This window comes from Phalacrocorax carbo (genome assembly GCF_963921805.1).
Source record: "Phalacrocorax carbo chromosome W unlocalized genomic scaffold, bPhaCar2.1 SUPER_W_unloc_2, whole genome shotgun sequence".
Taxonomy (NCBI): domain Eukaryota; kingdom Metazoa; phylum Chordata; class Aves; order Suliformes; family Phalacrocoracidae; genus Phalacrocorax; species Phalacrocorax carbo.
The window spans coordinates 627,489-649,898 of NW_026990253.1; the positions used below are offsets into that span (position 1 = coordinate 627,489).

At 48.2% G+C, this 22,410-nt stretch overlaps 1 protein-coding gene across 2 annotated transcripts in view; it reads left to right on the forward strand.

The window, feature by feature from the left end:
- Positions 1 to 22,410, forward strand: part of LOC135310848 (E3 ubiquitin-protein ligase RNF38-like) — a 205,611-nt gene that overhangs the window by 163,904 nt on the left and 19,297 nt on the right. The window lies entirely within an intron of this gene.

Genomic DNA, 22,410 nt, shown 5'->3' on the forward strand with positions numbered 1-22,410 from the left:
CAATTACTATTAGGAATCTCACCTAGAGTTTTTATCTAGAATTGTTATAAAATGGTACAGCTACAGCTAGCAGGTCTTTATGAAAGACAGGCAAGGAAGCAGAGGGAATTGCCCCTTACATGAAGGAGCAGCTCAATCATATAGAGCTCTTCTATGGAATGGGTGACAGGCTGTTTGAGAGCTTGTGGGTCAGGAACAGAGAAAAGACTAGTAAGGGGTGATATAATGATGTGAGCTTCTTACAGACCACCTGATCAGTGTGAAGAAGGGGAAAAGACCTTCTTTAATCAACCTGAGGAAGTCTCCAGATTACAGACCCCGGTTTTTATGGGGCACTTGAAACTCCCTGACATCTGCTAGAAGGGTAATAGTGGGACAGAAACAGTCCAGGAGGCTTCTGGAGGGTGTTGCAGGGGGTGAACGATGATGAAAACTTCTTAATACAGATGTTGGATGGGCCAACTGGGGATCCACAGCTGGATCTGCTGCTCATGAACAAGGAAGAACTAATTGAGGATGTGGCAATCGGTGATAGCCTTGACTTGAGTGGAGCTCAAGATCTTGAGGGGAGTGAGGAAGGCAAGAAGCAGAGTACAGATGGTGCATTTCAGACCATTGTGCATGCAGCTTTTGTTTTACCTATTAAACTGTATTTATCTCAACCCATGAGTTTTCACGCTTTTACCCTTCTGATTCTCTTCCCTGTACCACTGGGGGGAGGAGAGTGAGCGAGTGGCTGTTTGGTGTTTAGATGCCTACTGGGGTTAAACCACAACAGGCCTTTTCGGTGCCCAACATGAGACTCAAAGGGTTTGAGATAATGACAGATTTGACCGGAGTGTATTGGAGGGAACTTATAATTATGATTTCTGTTTAACAGTTACTGGTCATGATGTTGACTTATCTGTTCTCGACACTGGTTTATGTGATCCATGCGATGCTCCCTTTTTTTAACTGTACATCAAATTTGAGAGCTTGTTAAAGGTTGGTTTTAGCTTTTGCAGTTTGCTGTGCACTTGGTGGTGTTTTGCCTGGGAGAATTATGATAAAACCACTGGCCTTGAGCTTAATCTGGTATTTGGGCCCTGCATTGATGCCTTCCCTGTACTTCAGGAACCATCTCATGGAGACAATTAGCAGTTGCACTTTTTTCCCTTTTCTCCTCTGAGAGGCATTCGGTGGAGGAAACACAGATTGGCACCTTCCCCTTCTGTGGGGTAGATGTTTTCTCCCTTGTTACAATAACTCCTCAGTATCTTCAACATCCTTGGGTAACCAAAATACTCCTATAGGTACTTCTCAAGAATATTTTTTTGCTTTTTCTAGGGTTAACCAACTATTTAGGAACATCACCCAGGGATATGCCCCGAGGCAGTGTGGTTATGGGTGGCAAGGCGTGTGGGAGAATATGGGCAGGTTCCTAGAATGGTTGTCACTGATGGTCTGGAACTTCACCCCCAAACAAGTGTGAGATCCTGATGAAGTGATAGAATGTTTGAAAACAGGATGCCCTGGCCCTGGCTATGCCAAAGAGATACAACTTCTTTCACTGTGCTGGGGCCTGGCCTATGCCTACTGAGCACTATTCAGCACTATTCAGCACCCTCAAGGAGAAGAGAGGGTCTCTGGATGTGAAGACATATAAACAGACACTGTGGCTGAACCAGAGACCCAATCCTATATCAGTTGCTCTGGGACAGTCAAGAAGAAACAATGGAAGTGGAGGTCAATTTGTTTAGTAAGGGAGAAAGAAGCTTCTCCTGAGAGGGAGCAGGAGGGAGAATCAGAAGAGGCAGCCTCTTCTACAGTAGGGAAATCACAAGAACAGGAAAGGGAAGAGACTGACATCATAAATGAGTCAGAAACCACCTGAGTGAGCTGTGAGATATGAGAAAATATTTTAGCTGTCATCCAGGTGAGCAAATTATCAGCTGGATGCTCTGATTGGAGCCAATAGTCAGGAAATAGAGGATAAGGAAGCCTGGCAGCTGGGATCTCTTGCTAGGGATAAGGCCATTGACAAAGGGATTGGAAAAGGGGCTGAGCCTTTGGAGGTGCCTCCTGTTGAGTGTGAAGGAAAGGTATCCCTTCAAGGAAGCTCTTGTAAATTACCGATGCAAGCAGACCACCATTGTGGGAGGTATCCAGTATCTGAGGGAATTAGCCATGGTGGAGGTGATCAGCAACCACATAGACACCTGGGCCAAGGAGCATGGCATTGACTGGGTATATCACATCCCTTCTCATGCACCAGCCTCCAGGAAAATCAAACAATACAATGGACTGTTAAAAACTACACTGAGAGCAATGGGTGCTGGGACATTCAGGCATTGGGATACAAATTTAGCAGAAGCCACTTGGCTAGTTAATACTAGAGAATCTGCCAGTTGACCTGGCCCTGTACAGTCAAAACACCTACGTACTGTGGAAGGAGATAAAAGCCCCATAGTACACATAAGGAACTGGCTGGGAAAGACAGTCTGGGTTAGTCCTTCCTCCAGAAAAGGCAGAATCATTTGTGGGATTGCTTTTGCTCAAGGACCTGGGTGTACTTGGTGGGTAATGCGGAAGGATGGGCAAGTCCGATGTGCACCTCAAGGAGTTTTAATCTTGGGTGAAAATAACCCATGTTTTGAGTTGTATGGTGCCATTGCTGTACGATGTCAGTGTTATATGGTGCTGTATGTTGCCACTGCTGTGGCTGCTATATGTCAAAGATATTATAACAGGAACCTTTTGTTGCTAGCCAGGCTAGGAGCAAGGGGAAGAGTTCATTGCAATGTTAAACCCTATAACCTGATCCAAAGGGACCAGAGGTGAAGACTGTAATGGTTCTACCTTTAAATTTTTGTAACACAGGATTTGAGTTTCATGTTATAGGAAGTACTATAGCAGGAACCACATGAACCAACAGAGGACAAGCCTTACAAGAAGCAGTGCAAGTGCAGCAGTGAACCAACCTGAGCTGGCTTTGGTGGCCAATAACTCCACAAAACACACTGCCTCTCCTGTCCTGAGTGACCACCATAAAAGATGGAGCCCAAAGACATGGACTAAATGAACTCAGTAGACATTTTGTGGACATTTTAAAGACTTTTTACAGGGGTGGTCCATAGACCAGGGGAATGATATCTGTGTATTATATCAAAGGATGGGAAGGTGGGTGGTGGGTAATGAGGATGTATTGGATATTGTGGGACTTGAGCATGATGTAAATGGTATGGAATAAGGGTGTAGAATGTGCTGGTTTTGGCTGAGAAGGGGTTAATTGTCTTCATAGTAGGTGGTATAGGGCTATGTTTTGGATTTGTGCTGAAAACAGTGTTGATAAGAAACCCATGTTTTAGTTATTGCTGAACAGTGCTTGCACAGTGTCAAGGCCTTTTCTGCTTCTCTGAATGCCCTGCCAGTGAGTAGGCTGACTCCAACTGACCTAAGGGATATTCCATACCATATGATATCATGCTTAACAATAAAAACTAGGCAGGAAGGGGAAGTTTGCTGGGGCTGCCATTACTCGGGAACTGGCTGGACATCAATTGGATGGTGGTGAGCAGCTGTGGTTTTTTTCATCACTTCTGTTTCTGGATTTTGTTTTTCTTTGTTGTTTTTGTCTCTTTTTTTTCTTATTAAACTGTCTTTATCTCAACCCATGAATTTTCACACTTTTATCTTTCCGATTATCTCCTTCATCCCACTGTGGGGGGAGTGAGCTAGTGGCTGTGCAGTGCTTAGCTGCCTGCCAGGGTTAAACCACAACACTCTGCATCTACGTGCATGCGCCTCTGTCTGTCTGTCTCGTCCTCTGCATCTGTGTGCACACATCTCTCTCTCTATCTCTGTCTTTCTGTGTGTCTGTGCATGTTTCTGTGTGCACATGGACTGACCTTGCCTCCTCTGCCTCTGTGCCTGTACATGTCTCTGTGGCTGTGTGAATGCATCTGTATTTCTCCACATCTTTGTGTAGTCATGTCTCTCTATGCATGTATGTATGCATGTCTGTGTATCTCTCTGCATCTGTAGATGTAGATGTTCAGGGGCATCACCCTGTTCCACTGCACTCTGGATCAGTCCATGACAAATGGTAGGACTGTGCCTCCACCCCTGGGGCAGTTGAGTCCAGGTGTATTGGACACCCCTCCACATGAAAGCAAACTGTGGCCTGCCTGGCTCTGTGTCTGTGCATGCCCATGACTCTCTGTCTCTCTTCCTCTGCATTTGCCTGTGTACACGCATCTGCCTCTGTCTCTCTCTGTCTCGCTCTCTGCATCTGTGTGTGAGCCTGTGTCTCTGTTTCTCTTCTGCTTCCATGTGTGCTCCCATCTGTGTCTCTGTGTGTGTATGTATGACTCTGTCTCTATTTGCATCTCTGTCTCTTTTCCTCTGTGTCTGTGGGCATCTCTGTCTCTCTGTCTCTGCCTGCCTGTCTCTCTCTGTGCCTGTGCATGCCCACATCTCGTCCTCTGTGTGTGCATGAGTCTCTCTCTCGCTCTCTCTTTCTGTCTCTGCATTTGAATGAGCGCACATCTCCACATCTGTGTGCATGTGCATCTCTCTGTCTCTATTCCTCTGCATGTGCACCTCCATGTTTCTCTTTGCGTCTGTGTGCTTCAGTCCTCTACATGTGTACACGTGCATACCTCACTCTCTCTCTCTGCCTGTCTGTGTGTGCCTGCAACTGCATCTCCCTTCTGCATTTGTCTGCACAACCATCTGTTGGTCTCTCGTCCTCTGCATCTGTGTGCGCATGCACGTCTCCCCCCCGTGCCTCTGTGTGCATGTGGGTCTCTGTCTCTCTTCCTCTGCCTCTGCGCACATGTGTTTTTGTGTGCATGTGTCTTCCTCCTTGTCTGTGTGCAGGCACATGTCTCTGCATCTGTGTGTACATGGCACTCTCTCTCTCTGCATCTGTGTGCATCCCTCTGCCTCTCTTCCACTATGTGAGTGTGCTTATCTATTTGTCACTCTTCATTTGCATCTGTGTATGCTCATGTGTCTCTCTCCACCTTTGTGCACACGTCTCTTTCCCTGCATGTGTGCACACGTCTCTTTCCCTGCATGTGTGCGCATGTGCGTGCATGCGCATCTGTCTTTCTGTGTGTCGCTCTCCACACCTGTGTGTAGGTGCCTCTCTGTCTCTCTTTTTCCATGTTGGTGTTCATGCATACCTCTCCTCATCCGTGTGCACAGATGTCTTCCCCCTCCCTGTGTCTTTCTGCATCTGTGTGCATGCATGTTTCTCTCTCCCTTCCTCTGTGTCTGTGCACCTGCTTCTTTGTCTCTCTCTGCATCTGTGTAGGCACCTGTTTGTCTCTCTCTCTGTCACTCTGCATTTGTGTGCCTGTGCACCTCTCTTCCTTTGCACCTCTGTGCACATGTGTCTCTCTTCCTCTGCATCTTTGTGTGCATGTGTCTGTCTGGCCTCCCCTGCATCTGTCTGCATGTGCCTCCCTCTGTCTGTCTCCATCCCTCTCTGTTGCTGTCTTTCTCTGATGCTCTTTCTCTCTCTCAGACTCTTTTGCATGCTTGCTTGCTCTCTTCTCCGCTGTCTTCCACTCTCTCGCACTTTTGTGTGCACTCACTTTCTCACACTGCCTGTGTCATTCTCTCTTGCCATTTCTCCCCCACTCTTTCTCTTACTTTCTGTTCTCTTTCTCTTTTTCTTCCTTTATCCTTATTTTTCCCTTTCTTCCTCGCTTCTTCCTTTCTTGCTCTCTCACGTTCACGCTCTTCTCTCTCCCCCACTGCTTCTTTTTCTCTTTCTTACTGTCTCTTCCCCTCTCCCATTGTCTTTATCTCTCTCTTGCACTTCCTTTCCCTCTCTCTCTCTCATTCTAACTATATATCTTTTGCTTTCTCCTTTGCTCCGCCCAGCCCTTCTCTCATTTTCTCTCTGTCTCTGTGGTCTGGAAAAGTCAGCCTGTAAAATGAAAACTTTTCAATAAACTTCTGAAAAGACTTTCTAGAATTGTAATGGTTGCTTATTTTTAGTACCAGAGATCATTGCACATTCTTGCTCTACTTAAAAACAATGAAATTATAAATTATTTTATAATATAACACTGTAAAGTGGAGACCTGGTTGACATGTCCTCTTATTGTAATATTGGGTGAGGAATACATTCTGTTTCTTCAGTATTGAACAACTGGATTAAGGCAATAGATTTGAAAGCCTGAAGGACATTTAAAATATACCCTAACCTCCTGCATAACACACATCACAGAATTTTGCTCGATAATCTTTATGTAATACCCTTAACATATGTTAAAACTATAACCTTTATTTATTCCTGGCTATTAATAAACTGATGAACTGTTTTTTAATATTTCCAAAAGTACTTCTTATATGTGTTTTAGAATACTCTGTTATGTTGTACCTGCACATTTAGTATTTATTTCAGGGGATCATTTGAGGAAAATTATTATTCAGATCAGATAAACTTGAACTGTGTTAGCTTGGTGTAAGGCTCAATTTGGGGTCATTACCACAGTAAATGAGGTTGTGACTGTACTTTTGCTATTGGAATCTGATCATAAACTATATCTCCTTACCATCTTTGCAGTCATTATACATACTGTCCATAATCTGTTTTGTGCTTTCTAATGACAACAGTAAGCTTTGGGTAAGAGACAGTACAGCTGAGCCCTCTACTATTCATTTTTTGAAAAAACATGATTCACTTTGGAAGAGGAGCAGTGAAGTTTAATGTTTCAAAACCATATCTAATAAATACCCTTGTAAATATAAGTGAAATGATGCTTATTTTTTAAAAGCTCATTGTTGTGGTTTAGCCGGCAGCTCAGCTCCACACAGTCGCTCGCTCACTCCCCCACCAGTAGATGGGGGAGAGAATCAGAAGGGTAACGCTCGTGGGTTGGGATAAGAACAGTTTAATAATTAAAATTAAAAGAAACAACAACAGAAATGCAATGTAAAGGAGAATGAGAGGTGCAAAACCCCGGGGGGGGGGGAGGGGGGAGTGGAATTACCGCCGAAACAAACTGCACGCACGCAGCTGCTACGCAGCCGCGATGCAGCCGCCGACGCGGCACCCCACCTCCCCTGAGCTGAAAACTGCCCCCCCCCCTTAATATACTAGTCATGGTGTCACATGGTATGGAATGAACATCCCATTGGCCAGTCGGGGTCAGCTGCCCGTGCCGTGGCCATGCCTCTCCCAGCCACCCACCCACACAGCAGAGAGCGAGAAGCTGGAAAGGTAACCGACCCCCTCCTCCCCAAGTGAGGAGAATTAACCCCTTCTCAGCCAAAACCAGCACATTCTCCACCCCTTAGTCCATACCATTTGCACCATGCCCAGGTCCCATATCATCCAATACAACCGTACCAACCACCACCCCTCCCCTTCCCATCCTTTAACATAATACACAGACATCATTCCCTTACTCTATGGACCTTCCCTGTAAAATGTCCACTAAAATGTCCATTGAGTTCACCCAGTCCATGACTCTGGGCTCCATCTGTCATATCAGTCTGTCAGGGTGGGAGAGATGGTGTGTGTGGTATTGGGTTGCTGCATACCGAGTCACTTATCGTACCATCCCTGCTGCACATTGCTTGTTTCACAGTTTATCTTCCATGGGTTGGGAGGCTTGTACTCTGATATCATCGATACAACACAGAGATGACACACAATATTATATAGCAGTTTGCATTGTGCCATTCAGTTCATTGACTGTTTTCGCCCAAAATCAAATCCCCTTGAGGCGCACATCGGATTTCTCCATCCTCCCGCATCACCCACCAAGTGCACCCAGGTCCTTCAGCAAAAGCAATCCCACAAATGGGTTTGCCTTTGCCTGAGGCAGGAAGAACCCAGACTGTTTTCCTCAGCATATTTTTTGCATGCACTACAGGGACTCTATCCCCTTCCACAGTAGGTAAGGGTTCTGACTGGGCAGGGCCAGCTTGATTGGCAGATCCCCTCGTGTTGACTAACTAGGTGGCTTTTGCTAAATGTGTATCCCAGCGCTTGAATGTCCCACCACCCATTGCTCTCAGTGTAGTCTTTAACAGTCCATTGTATCTTGTGATTTTTCAAGAGGCTGATGCATGATAGGGGATGTGATACACCCACTCAATGCCATGCTCTTTGGCGCAGGTGTCTATAAGGATATTTCACAAATGAGTCCCATTATCTGACTCAATTCTCTCTGGGGTGTCACGTCACCACAGGACTTGTTTTTTAAGACCCAGGATAGTGTTCCGGACTGTGGCATGGGGCACGGCATATATTTCTAACCAGCCGGTAGATGCTTCTACCACTGTAACCACATGGCAATTGCCTTGGCGGGTTTGTGGGAGTGTGATATAATCAATCTGCCAAGCCTGCCCACATTTATATTTCATCCATCGTCCTCCATACCACATAGGCTTTACTTGCTTGGCTTGCTTGATTGCAGCACATGTGTCACATTCATGGATGACCTGTGCAATACTGTCCATGGTCAAGTCCACCTCTTGATCGCAAGACAATCTGTATGTTGCATCTCTCCCTTGATGGCCTGAGGTGTCATGGGCCCACCAAGCTAGAAATAATTCAGCCTTAGGCTGACACTCCAGATCCACCTCAGCCATTTCAATCTTGGCAGCCTGATCCACCTGCTGGTTGTTCCAATGTTCTTCAGTGGCCCGACTCTTGGGGACGTGAGCATCCACATGACGTGCCTTTACAACCAGGTTCTCTACCCGGGCAGCAATATCTTGCCACAATGTGGCAGCCCAGATGGGTTTGCCTCTGCGCTGCCAGTTGCTCTGCTTCCACTGCTGTAACCAGCCTCACACTGTATTTGCCACCATTCATGAGTCAGTACAGAGATAGAGCACTGGCCACTTTTCCCATTCAGCAATGTCTAAGGCCAGCTGGATGGCCTTTACCTCTGCAAACTGGCTCGATTCACATTCTCCTTCAACAGTTTCTGCTACTTGTCGTATAGGACTCCATACAGCAGCCTTCCATCTCCGATGCTTTCCCACAAGACAACAGGACCCATCAGTGAACAGGGCATATTGCTTCTCATCTTCTGGCAGTTTGTTATACAGTGGGGCTTCTTCAGTACGTGTCACCTCCTCCTCTGGTGATAATACAAAATCTTGGCCTTCTGGCCAGTCCATGATCACTTCCAAGATTCCTGGGCGACTGGGGTTTCCTACTCGAGCCCGCTGGGTGATCAGTGCAACCCATTTACTCCACGTAGCATCAGCTGCATGGTGTGTAGAGGGGATGTTTCCTTTGAACATCCAGCCCAGCACTGGCAGTCGGGGTGCCAGGAGCAACTGTGCTTCAGTACCAACCACTTCTGAAGCAGCTCAATCCCCTTCATATGCTGCCAATATCTCTTTTTCAATTGGAGTATAGCGGGCTTTGGACCCTCTGTGTCCACAACTCCAAAAGGCTAGGGGTAGAACTTGGGTCTCCCCTGGCACTTTCTGCCAGGGGCTCCAGGTAGGGCCAGTCTCCCCAGCTGCAATGTAGAGAATATTCTTCACATCTTGTCCTTCCTGGACTGGCCCAAGAGCTACTGCATGAACTATTTCCTGTTTAATCTGTTCAAAGGCTTAACATTGCTCAGGGCCCCATTTGAAATAATTCTTTTTCCAAGTCACTTGATAGAGAGGGCTTACGATCAGACTGTAATTTGGAATATGCATTCTCCAAAAATCCACAACGCCCAAGAAAGCTTGTGTTTCCTTTTTGCTAGTTGGTGGAGACATGGCTGCTATTTTGTTGATCACATCCATTGGGATCTGACGACATCCATCTTGCCATTTGATTCCTAAGAACTGGATCTCTTGTGCGGACCCCTTGACCTTACTTTGTTTTATGGCAAAACCAGCTTTCAGAAGGATTTGGACTATTTTCTCTCCTTTCTTAAAAACTTCTTCCGCTGTATTGCCCCACACGATGATGTCATCAATGTACTGAAGGTGTTCTGGAGCTTCTCCCTGTTCCAGTACAGTCTGAATCAGTCCATGGCAAATGGTAGGACTGTGTTTCCCCACCAGGGCAGTCGATTCCAGGTGTACTGGACGCCCCTGCATGGGAAAGCAAATTGTGGCCTGCACTCTGCTGCCAGAGGGATTGAGAAGAATGCATCAGCAATATCAATTGTGGCATACCACTTGGCTGCCTTTGACTCCAGTTCGTACTGAACTTCTAGCATGTCTGGCACAGCAGCACTCAGCGGTGGAGTGACTTCATTCAGGCCACGATAGTCTACTGTTAACCTCTACTCTCCATTAGACATCTGCACTGGCCTTATTGGAGTGTTAAAGAGTGAGCAAGTCTTCCTGATCACTCCTTGGCTCTCCGGTCGACAAATGAGCTCATGGATGGGAATCAGGGAGTATCGGTTGGTGTGATATTGCCGCTGGTGCACTGTTGTGGTGGCAATCGCCAACTGTTGTTCCTTGACCTTCAGCAACCCCACAACAGAAGGGTCCTTTGAGAGGCCAGGCAAGGTAGACAGCTGTTTCATTTCCTCTGTCTCCATGGCAGCTACACCAAAAGCCCAGCTGTACCCTTTTGGGTCCTTGAAATACCCTCTCCTGAGGTAGTCTATGCCAAGGATGCATGGTGCCTCTGGGCCAGTCACAATGGGGTGCTTTTGCCACTCATTCCCAGTTAGTCTCACTTTGGCCTCCAATATAGTTAGCTCTTGGGATCCCCCTGTCACTCCAGCAATACAGATGGGTTCTGCCCCTTTATATAGTTTGATGGCTTTAAGGTGCACTGTGCACCGGTGTCCACTAAAGCTTTATACTCCTGTGGGTTGGACGTGCCAGGCCATCGGATCCAAATAGTCCAGTAAGCCCGGTTATCCCTTTCCTCCACCTGGCTGGAGGCAGGGCCCCTCTAGTCTTGATCATGGCATTCACAACTCACTTCCTGTAAATGTGAATCAAGAGAGTCCCTCTATTATGCTTAGAAATAAAAGCTGCGCTTCTACTCCTCTGTCTGGGGACTTGCTCACTGGAAACTGGAGCAGCAGCTTTCCTGGAAGAGCCTCCCTGAGTGATGGTTCTTCCTTGCAGTTTACATACTCGTGCCTCTAGGGTCGAGGTAGGCTTGCCATCCCACCTCATCATGTCCTCTCCGTGGTCACGCAGGTAGAACCATAGGGTGGCCCGTGGTGTGTATCCCCTTCTTTGAGCCAAAGGATGCTTATTCCTAACAGCTGAGACACTACTCTGTCGAGGTGGGGAGTAGGGCATATCTTCTTTGAGTTGCTGGACCTCTCGGGGTAGTTTCTCCACAACAGAGATGAGCGAGGAAGAGGTATTTGTTTCATAACCCCAGAGTCTATCAATCACCTCTGCCACCATTGGTGTCTCGTCATCTTTCCAGGAAATTTCTGCCAATGAGTTTGCATGAGAAGATCGTTCGCTCCGTACAAACTTCCGCCACATGGGTCGTGTGCATTTACTGGAGTACCCCCTTCCTGGTGGGAGGGCACCCATCCTATTGCAAAATCCCCGTGTTTGACAGCATTTAAGATTTCTTGCCACCTCTCCTTTTGCCACACTGGAACCCGATTTACCTCCCAGTTGCTCTGTTCTTAAAAAGGGAGCCATTCTGTGCACCCTTTGAATACTGCAAGTGAGTCAGTGTATATATACACTGGAGTCCCTGCTTTTCCCTCGCTATTTATCACACTCCATACTGCCACTAACTCTCCCACTTGGGCACTGCCCTCGCCTTCAGTAATTGTTTCCCTCTTAGTATCCACATTAATAGCTACAGCCCGATACTTCCACTGTTTGCCCTCTTGTTTGGCGGAGGCGTCTGTGAACCGTACGTTTCGCAGCTCCTCTGAAAATGGCGGGGCAATCTTAACTAGAGAAGGAGGAGGGGTATCCTCCTCCAGAAGATTTGTCACCTCTTCCTGTATGTTTAACACCTTTGGTGCACCTTCAGTGACTGTAAAAGCACTACAGTAATGTTCGATTTTAGCATACCATTTCCTCACAGTATCCCTTTGGGCCACCCTGTCAGGGGGATGGGTCCCTGCTAACACAGGCTTAAAGGGTCCCCTTAAAACTATAGGTTTTTGGCATATGGTATGCTCCGCTTATCTAGGAGCTAAGCTCACTACAAACAAACCCTTTTCCCAACTGGAGTACCGCTTTTCAGCATCCTTAAAACTCCTAGAATAAAACCCAGTCGGTCGAATGGGACCTTCTGGTCCTTTCTGCCAAAAATGAATTGACAATCCTGAGTGTGCAAACCCCCATTCAATTTGAACTGGGTCAGTGGGGTGGATAGAGCCCAAAGTTTGATGGGTGCTTGCTTCAAACACCAAAAGCTGCAATGCCTCATCGTGAGCTGGAGTCCATTTCCAAATCACCCTCTTTCGCAACAGGTCATATAAGGGACATGCAATTATTGGAAAGTTTGGGATATGCTTTCTCCAGAAGACCAATTATCCCAAGGCATGTTGCAGCTCCTTTTTACTTTCCGGAATTTTTACCTGATCTAACGCTGAGAGGGTGTCCCAAGGAATACAGACTGACCCTCCTTTCCACCAGATACCCAAAACCTTAACTTCACTGGCATGGGCTTATATTTTTTCCTTGGGTATTTGAAGGCCTATTCCTTCCAGATGATTAATAATTCTGTCCTGCATAGTCTGCACCAAAGCTATGGTATGTCCCCCTGTTAGTGTGTCATCAATATACTGATAGACTTTGACCTCTCTTTCTGATGGGATTGCTGCCAATTCCTGTGCTAGGGCATGGTGGGCCAAGGTAGGCGAGTGTTTATATCCCTGAGGCAAATGGGTAAAAGTATACTGTTGTCCTTCCCAGATAAAAGCAAATTGATCTCAATCACACTGCTGGAGTGGAGCCATAAAAAACACGTCCTTCACATCAATGGTTGCTAAGATAGGGTGGGCCTGTTCTTGAATGGTTGCAATTAATTCGGCTATGTTGGGTACAGCCGCAGTCAGGGGGCCAGTGTTTGCATTCAGTCGCCGATAGCCAATGGCCAATTGCCATTTTCCATTAGGTTTGCGTACTGGCCACACTGGTGAATTGTACGGGGAGTGGGTAAACACTAAAATTTCCCGCTGTTTGAGATCCTCAATTACTGGGGCTATCCCTTCCCTGGCTCCTAACGGCAACGGATAGGGTTTTACATTGGTAATCTTGGAGGGGGGAAGGGCAGGTTCCATTTGCAATAGGCACACCTCCGCCCAAGATGTTTCAGTTAATTGCCTGATCTGGGGGATGCCAAAAGACCACGAGTTCCCCTGGGTGACATGCCACTGCCTTCCCTTCAACACATCTATGCCTAAAAGGTTCATCTGAAAAGGTCCTATGGCTACCACGGTATTGATGGGGGCTTCCTCGCCTGGTAACCATAGTGTCACTGAAGTCATAGGCATCAACTGTGTTTTTCCCAGAGCATTTAAGATAATTAGATTTCTAGATGGGATAGAGATCCTGCACCGTTCTGCTTCGGTCTGCGTCAGTACGGTGATTTGTGCCCCAGTATCAATTAGAAAAAATTACCGGTCTTTTCCTTGGTCCTACAGCTACTGTGATTAATAAATCCCTTCTTACATTCAAGGTGAGTTGTCTTACAAACATCCATCCTCTGCTCGCCTCCTCACCTTCGGGGAACAGAGGGTCTAGTTTTCTGCCTTTTCCCTAGTCAGCTCCCCCTCAAGATCTATCAGGGGTGGAGCATTGGGAACTAATCTGAGAGTGGCCGTCTTCCCTGACCATTTCTGTACAAGTTTTTCCAATTTTTGGGTCGGGACTCCATCCATCAGGTCTCGAGGAATGCCCTTCTGAAGCCCTAGATGCCATAACCCCTGTCGACTTAGGGGTCTCTCTCCCGGGATGATTGTTGTGGAGTGGCCTCAAATCCTGACCCTTCCCGATTGACAGCTGCTGATTGTTAACTTGCTCTGCAGACCGTACAACCCTTGTTTCGGTTTTTTGGGATGATCCACCAACAGGGCCATATTTTCTCCCAAAATTAATTAATTCCTGTGCTACGTCCCCCCACGTCCACACTTTCCTTCCCAACCGCCAATGGTCAGGGGTTATTATCCCTTCCAGAGTGGCCGTAGTTCTTTCTCCTTCGGAAGTATTTTGAATTTTCCCCTGTAATTGGATCCCAATGGGCTTCAGGGAGTCAGGGAGTCCCTGGATCAGGGGAGTCGTCCTCTCTGGGTGTACAGGCATCATCATCGGGGAACTCTGGTTTGGCTTGAGCTCCCAATCATACATCATTTGGAGACAGGCCGCTTTCTGCACACTTTCCACTAATTGATCCACCGTACCTGTTATGGCAAGGGGATCTCCCCTCTCCAAAGGGTTCAGCCCTCCGGCCCAATACGCAGCCCTCGGTTAATGACCATGGGGCTCAGCGATTACCTGTAGTTAAGAACACACCCGGACCCCAGTATCCTTCTGCTTCTTTCTCCGACAACAAAATTCCATCCCCCCCTGACAGGGACACTCTCCACACATATTCTGTCTCCGATTCCTTTGGAGTTCTTGCAAAGTCTTTCTTCAACTTTGCTAGTTCAGTTGCTGTAAATGGGACTTCTTTGGTGAGAACTTGAGGATGGTCATCGTTGTTATCCTCATACAAGTACTCTGTTTTAACCAGTGGATACATGTGAGGGAGGCTTTCTACAGTTTCCCTTGCCTTCTGCAAGTCTCCCTGAGGGTAAACTTGCCATATCCCTTTCTCTGAAAGTTTCACCTCTACCTCCGCCAGTGTATCTGCTTCCCTCAAAAGTTGATCCCTCAATTCTTCCTTCAGTATGGCATTTTGATTTCTCTCCTCCTGCAATAATTGTTCGTTTTCCTCCAATCGTTCCTGCAGTGACTTTATGACCATCTGCAGTGAGTCTGTTGTGACATCAGCTTGACAAAGTCTCTGTTTCCTGTCTTCCACCACTGCTGCCAGACTTGCTCCCAGTACTGTGCAAATTACAGCTTTTCCTTTCCCCAGTCTAACCCTAGCTTCCTTCTGCAGTACCCTTATCCTGGCTACTACACTCTGCGTTTGAAACCAATGTTTTTTTCGCCCAATCTTTTCTCTGAGGTGAGGGGCGAGATCGGTGCGCCTCCAAAAGATCATGTAGCTTATCCATCCCTTCGGCCAGTGAAGAGACATAATCGTGGGTGTTAACTGCCTCCTGAGTGGCCATTTTACCTAACACAAAGGGGCTGTATCGTCCTGAGAGGATCACACCTTAATGCTGCTATCCACTTTTCCCCTTTTCGCCCTCAGGAGGCCACAACTTAATTGTGCACTTTCTGTTCTCCAAGAATCCTGTCCATGACACCAATTTAAAAATGTCACGATCCACTGTTGGGTTGCACAATTTGGCAGAAGTTAACCCCCCTTGCTTTCTAACCAACCTCAGATAATTCTGGGTGGCTAGGGGCGACTGGGCTTAACTTCTGAGTGATGTTAAATTGGATGTTTTATCATGACCAGGTTTGTTGTGTTCTCAGGAACAGAATTAAGACTCAAAACGGAGTCAAGTGCCAAGTCACTTTATTTGGCCAACAATAATTATGCAAGAGAAAAGGAGAGAAAAAGAAAAAAAAAAAGAAAAGAGAGAGAGTTACAATAGCTACCACCACGGATCTGTGGCGTCCCATCAGTCCGATGTATCTTCAGTCCGGTGGGGGAACGTTCCAACTGGTCTCTGCAGGTTCTGCCTTTTATAGCATTGTCCTGTTGCATAGTCAATGAGCTGGTTTTCATAGCCACACATCCCACTCGGCAGTGGGGTGCATGCGCAGTATCGTCACTAGAGGGTGCTTGACGGTTCCAGAGGGCTCCAGAGGGTCCAAGCCCCACCCCCATATGTTGTAAGATGACCCTGGGGCCAGGCACATGTGCAGAGGACAGGGCCTATGTGCTCCGAGACAACAAGATAAAGATAAATATAGGTTCCTGTTGGGTAGAACTTCCTCAGTTGCCATTGTAGTAAAGCCTTGGTAGTCAAGCCATTCTGCCGACAATGTTGAGACAAGTTTCTAGTCCCTTACACCATCACGAGAAGAGGGGGAGGAAGAGGCTGAACTCATAAACGAGGCAGCAACCACCCGATCCATATCCCTGAGTGAGCTGCGAGATATGCGAAAAGATTTCAGCTGTTGTCCAGGCAAGCACATTGTCATCTGGCTGCTCCGATGCTGGGATAACAGGGCCAGTAGCCTGGAATTAGAGGGTAGGGAAGCCAAGCAGCTGGGTTCCCTTTCTAGAGAAAGGGTCATTGACAAAGCCACAAGGAAAAGTGCCACAAGTCCTCAGCCTCTGGCACCGACTCCTGTCAGGCATGAAGGACAGGTATGCCTTCAAGGAAGGTGTTATATAGAATCATAGAATGGTTTGGGTTGGAAGGGACCTTAAAGATCATCTAGTTCCAACCCCCCTGCCATGGGCAGGGACACCTTCCACTAGACCAGGCTGCTTAAAGCCCCATCCAATCTGTCTCTGAATACTTCCAGGGATGGGGCATCCACAACTTCTCTGAGCAACCTGTTCCAGTGCCTCACCACCCTCACAGTGAAGAATTTCTTCCTTATATCTAATCTAAATCTACCCTCTTTGAAATTAAAGCCATTACCCCTTGTCCTATCACTGCATGCCCTTGTAAAAAGTCCCTCTCCAGCTTTCTCGTAGGCTCCCTTCAGGTACTGGAAGGCTGCAATAAGGTCTTTCTGGAGCATTCTCTTCTCCAGGCTGAACAACCCCAATTCTCCTCATAGGAGAGGTGCTCAAGCCCTCGGATCATTTTCGTGGCCATCCTCTGGACTCATTCCAACAGTTCCATGTCCTTTGTATGTTGGGGGCCCTAGAGCTGAATCAAGTACTCCAGGTGGGGTCTCACCAGAGCGGAGTAGAGGGGCAGAATCACCTCCCTCGACCTGCTGGCCACGCTTCTTTTGATGCAGCCCAGGATACAGTTGGCCTTCTGGGCTGCAAGCACACGCTGCCAGGTCATGTTGAGCTTTTCATCCACCAGTACCCCCAAGTCCTTCTCTTCAGGGCCGCTCTCGATCCATTCTGTGCCCAGCCTGTATTTGTGCTTGGGATTGCCCTGACCCATGTGCAGGACCCATGTGCACTTGGCCTTGTTGAACTTCATGATGTTCGCATGGGCTCACCTCTCAAGACTGTCAAGGTCCCTCTGGATGGCATCCCATCCCTCCAGCGTGTCAACCGCTGGTGGTTGGTGTTGTCAACAAACTTTCTGGAGGTGCACTCGGTCATAGAATAGAATCATAGAATCATAGAATCATTAAGGTTGGAAGGGCCTCTAGGATCACCAAGTCTAACCGTCAACCCAACACTACCATGTCACCTAAACCATGCCCTGAAGTGCCACGTCTACGGGTCTTTTGAACACCTCCAGGGATGGTGACTCCACCACCTCTCTGAGCAGCCTGTTCCAATGACTGACCACTCTATCAGTGAAGAATTTTTTCCTACTATCCAGTCTAAACCTCCCCTGACACTGCTTGAAGCCAGTTCTTCTCGTTCTATCACTAGATAGTGATAAGGTCTCCCCTCAGCCTCCTCTTCTCCAGACTAAACAACCCCCGTTCACTCAACTTCTCCTCATAAGACCTGCTCTCTGGGCCCTTCACCAGCTTCGTTGCCCTTCTCTGGACACACTCCAGCAACCCAATGTCCCTCTTGTAGTGCGGGGCCCAAAACTGAACACAATATTCAAGGTGGGGCCTCACCAGTGCCGAGTACAGGGGCACGATCACTTCCCTGCTCCTGCTGGCCACACTATTCTTGATACAAGCCAGGATGCCATTGGCATACTGCTGGCTCATATTCAGCTGGCTGTCAACCAACACACTTCTCTGCCGGGCAGCTTTCCAGCTACTCTTCCCCAAGCCTGCAGAGTTGCATGGGGTTGTTGTGACCCAAGTGCAGGACCTGGTACTTGGCCTTGTTGAACCTCATAGAATCGGCCTTGGCCCATCGATCCAGCCTGTCCAGGTCCCTCTGTAGAGCCTTTCTACCCTCAAGCAGATCAACACTCCTGCCCAACTTGGTGTTGTCTGCAAACTTACTGAGGGTGCACTTGATCCCCTCATCCAGATCACTGATAAAGATATTAAACAAGACTGGCCCCAAAACCAAGACCTGGGGAACCCTGCTCGTGAACGGCCGCCAACTGGATTTAGCTCCATTCACCACAACTCTCTGGGCTCGGCCATCCAGCCAGTTTTTAACCCAGCGCAGAGAAGAGTACACCCATCCAAGCCATGAGCTGCCAGCTTCTCTAGGAGGATGCTGTGGGAGACAGTGTCAAAGGCTTTGCTAAAGTCCAGGTAGGTAATATCCACAGCCTTTCCCTCATCCACTAGGTGAGTCACCTGGTCATAGAAGGAGATCAGGTTGGTCAGGCAGGACCTGCCTTTCATGAACCCCTGCTGGCTGGGCCTGATCCCCTGGTTGTCTTGCACTTGCCTGGTGAGCTCACTCAGGATGTATCACTCCATAGTCTTCCCTGGTACTGAGGTCAGACTGATCGGCCTGTACTTCCCCGGATCTTCCTTCTAGCCCTTCTTGTAGATGGGCGCCACATTGGCAAGCCTCCAGTCATCTGGGACCTCCCCGGTGTAACCAGGACTGCTGATAAATGATGGAGAGTGGCTTGGCGAGCTCCTCTGCCAGCTCGCTCAGTGCTCTCGGGTGGATCCCATCCGGCCCCATACGACTTGTAAGTGTCCAGGTGGCTCAGCAGGTCATAAACTGCTTCCTCCTGGATTATGGGGGGTTTATTCCACTCCCCGTCCATGCCTTCCAGCTCAGGAGACTGAATACCCTGGGGATAACTGGTCTGACAGTTAAAGACCGAGGCAAAGAAGGAATTTAGCACCTCAGCCTTTTCCTCATCCTCGGTGGCGATGTTCCCCTCCGCGTCCAATAGAGGATGGAGATTGTCTTTTGTTCTCTTTTTGTAATTAATGTATTTGTAAAAACCATTTTTTGTTATGCCTTACGGCAGTGGCCAGGTTGAGTTCTAGCTGGGCTTTTGCTTGCCTAATTTTCTCTCTGCAAGACCTAATGAGGTCTCTGTACTCTTCCTGAGTCACCTGCCCCTTCTTCCAAAAGTGGTAGACTCTCCTTTTTTTTTCCTGAGTGCCAGCAAAAGATCTCTGTTCAGCCAGGCCAGTCATCTTCCCTGCTGGTTTGTCTTGCGACACTTGGGGACAGTCTGCTCCTGCACCTGCAAGACTTCCTTCCTGAAGAGTGCCCAGCCTTCCTGGACTCCTTTGCCCTTTGGGACTTTCTCCCAAGGGACTCTCCCAACCAGTGCCCTGAACAGGCCAAAGTCTGCCCTCTCTAAGTCCATGGCAGTGGTTCTGCTGACCCCCCCTACTTACTTCGCCAAGAATCGAGAACTCAATCACATCACGGTCGCTAAGTCCAAGACAGCCTCTGACTGCCACATCTCCCACCAGACCTTCTCTGTGAACAGCAGGTCAAGCGAGACACCTCCCCTGGTAGGCTCACTTACCAGCTGCATCTTCCACACGCTCCAGGAACCTTCTAGACTTTCTTCTCTGCTGTGTTGTATTTCCAGCAGACATCTGGTAAATTGGAGTCCCCCACGAGAACAAGGGCAACCGATAGTGATACTTCCACCAGCTGCTTGTAGAACGCCTCATCTACCTCTTCATCCTGGTTGGGTGGGCTATAACAGACCCTCAGCAGGCTATCTGCCTTGTCACTCGACCTTATCATCACAATTGCTAAGCTCTATGCAATCGAAGCACTCTGAAGTGGACCACCATGGAGAGAGGTATCCAGTACCTGAAGGAATTAGTCGTGATGACCTGGACAATGAGCAGTTATCCAAAGATCCAGAGGAAGTCAAGGGCATGCGACCCATGTGGCAGAAGTTGGTACGGTGCACACCATCGTCGTATGCCAACTCATTGGCAGTACTGACCTGGACAGACGGAGAGGAACCAAAGGTGGATGAATTGGCTGGTCAACTCCGGCAATACAAGGAAAGTCTCTCTTCCTCCCTATGGACCTGTGTCTCGGCTGTGGAGAAACTCTCCAAAAAAACTGCCTTGGGAGTTCCAGCAATTCAAAGTGGACATGCTCTACTCCCCACCTGTACGGACCAGTAATTCAGCCATTAGGAGTAAGCGTCCCTCTGCTCAAGAGGGAGGATACAGGGGATACACACCACGGGCTGCCCTGTGGTTTTAACTACATGACCACGGAGAGGACATGAGGAAGTGGGATGGAAAAATCTACCTCGACCCTAGAGGCACGGGTACGTGAGTTGCAAGGAAAAACAAGCACTCAGGAACATTCTTCCAGGAACATTGCAGCTCCAGTCTCCAGTGGGCAGTTCCCCAGACAGAGCAGAAGGGCTGATCCTACTCCTGATCGTAATGAAGAGACTTCCAATTTGCATTTACAAGAAGTGAGTAACGGATACTCTGTCAAGGACTAGAGGGGTCAACGCCTCCAGCCAGGTGGAGGAAGGGGACAACCGGGTTTACTGGACTGTATGGATTCGATGGCCTGGCACATCAGACACACAGGAGTATAAGGCTCTAGTGGACACCAGTGCACAGTGTACCCTAATGCCACAAGGTGTATAGGGGCAGAACCCACCTGTATTGCTGGAGTGACAGGGGGATCCCAAGAGCTAACTGCATTGGAGGCCGAAGTGAGCCTAACCGGGAATGAGTGGCAAAAGCACCCCATCGTGACTGGCCCAGAGGCTCCGTGCATCCTTGGCATAGACTACCTCAGGAGAGGGTATTTCAAGGACCCAAAAGGTTACAGGTGGGCTTTTGGTATAGCTGCCTTGGAGACGGAGGGAATTAAACAGCTGTCTACCTTGCCCGGTCTCTCAGAGGACCCTTCTGTTGCGGGGTTGCTGAAGGTCAAAGAAAAACAGGTGCCGATCACTACCACGGCGGTGCATCAGTGGCAATATCCCACCGAGGCTCCCTAATTCCCATCCATGAGCTCATTCACTGACTGGAGAGCCAAGGAGTGATCAGCAAGACTCGCTCACCCTTTAAAAGTCCCATATGGCCAGTGCGGAAGTCTTATGGAGAGTGGAGACTAATGGTAGACTATCATGGCCTGAGGTTCACATGGGCCTGCTTCTCGAGCTTGTCCAGGTCTCTCTGAACAGCATCCCATCCCTCAGGCGTGTCAACCGCACCACTCAGCCTGGAGTCATCTGCAAACTTGCGGAGGGCGCACTCTATCCCACTGTCTATGATGTCACTGATGAAGATATTAAATAATAATGGTCTCTGTATGGAGCTTTGAGGGACGCCACTCGTTACTGGTTTCCCCTTGGACATTGAGCCACTGACTAAAAGTCTTTGGACGCAGCCATCCAGCCAATTCCTTATCCACCTAATAGTCCATCCGTCAAACCCACCTCTCTCCAATTTATAGTCCAGAATGTTGTGGGGGACCATATCAAAGGCCTTACAGAAGTCCAGGAAGATGGCATCCATAGCTCTTCCCTTGTCCACTGATGCAGTCACTCCACTTACCTTCCCCTTGCACAGCCTTAAGGCATGGCTGTCGCTCAGCCTGGGACAGTGCACAATACCACGCATCAACCTCCTGCTCGCGTTCCAGATACTGCGCTGCCTGTTGAGCTCCTCTTGTTACATAGCTACTTGTCTGAAGAGCTCTTCCAGCTGGGCACACTTGTGCAGCTATGACATCCACCGCTGCCTTCAGGTGCTAGGGGGTCTTCTAGATACTGGAGCTCCATGCAGCCTGAGGTCTGGAGAGCTATATCGATCTTTGGGAGGCCTGTTTGGGGGGAGATGTTAGCACAGGTAGGCTGTAGTGCTTCTGTCTGGGTTACAGCCACAGCCTTGCAGTTGCGGCAGATGGATGCCATTTTCTTTCAGCAGATCACCTCGAAGTCCCAGGACAGAGGAGAAAGGGACAGCAGGTACCAGCAAGAGGGGAAGGAAGAGAAGGGGCCCAACTTCAGGCAACAGAGTTGTTTAGGGCACAATCTGACATTTAGGACTCCTTCAGTTCCAACTAGCGCTTGTTTTCTTGGCATGTGCCTGTAAATGCAATATATGGGGAGAATAGAAACTACTATGGTAAGAACGCCTGCTCCCCCCTTCGGAGTCTGTGCCTGATAATGCAGAGTGAACACCCCCAACTCCTGTTGACTTAATCTGAAGTAAAAGGCCCTTTGCACCTCGCAAGTGTAGCTGGTAGCATCACACTTTTAGACCCTGTTCTGTACTAGAATCACTGTTCACTGAGTTTCTGAATGACTTATTGTGTGGGTTGTGTTTTTAAGCTAAGGGTAAGCGGACTGCTTTCTTTTAATAATCTCCTTTCGCTCTAGATGTAAAAATGTTCAT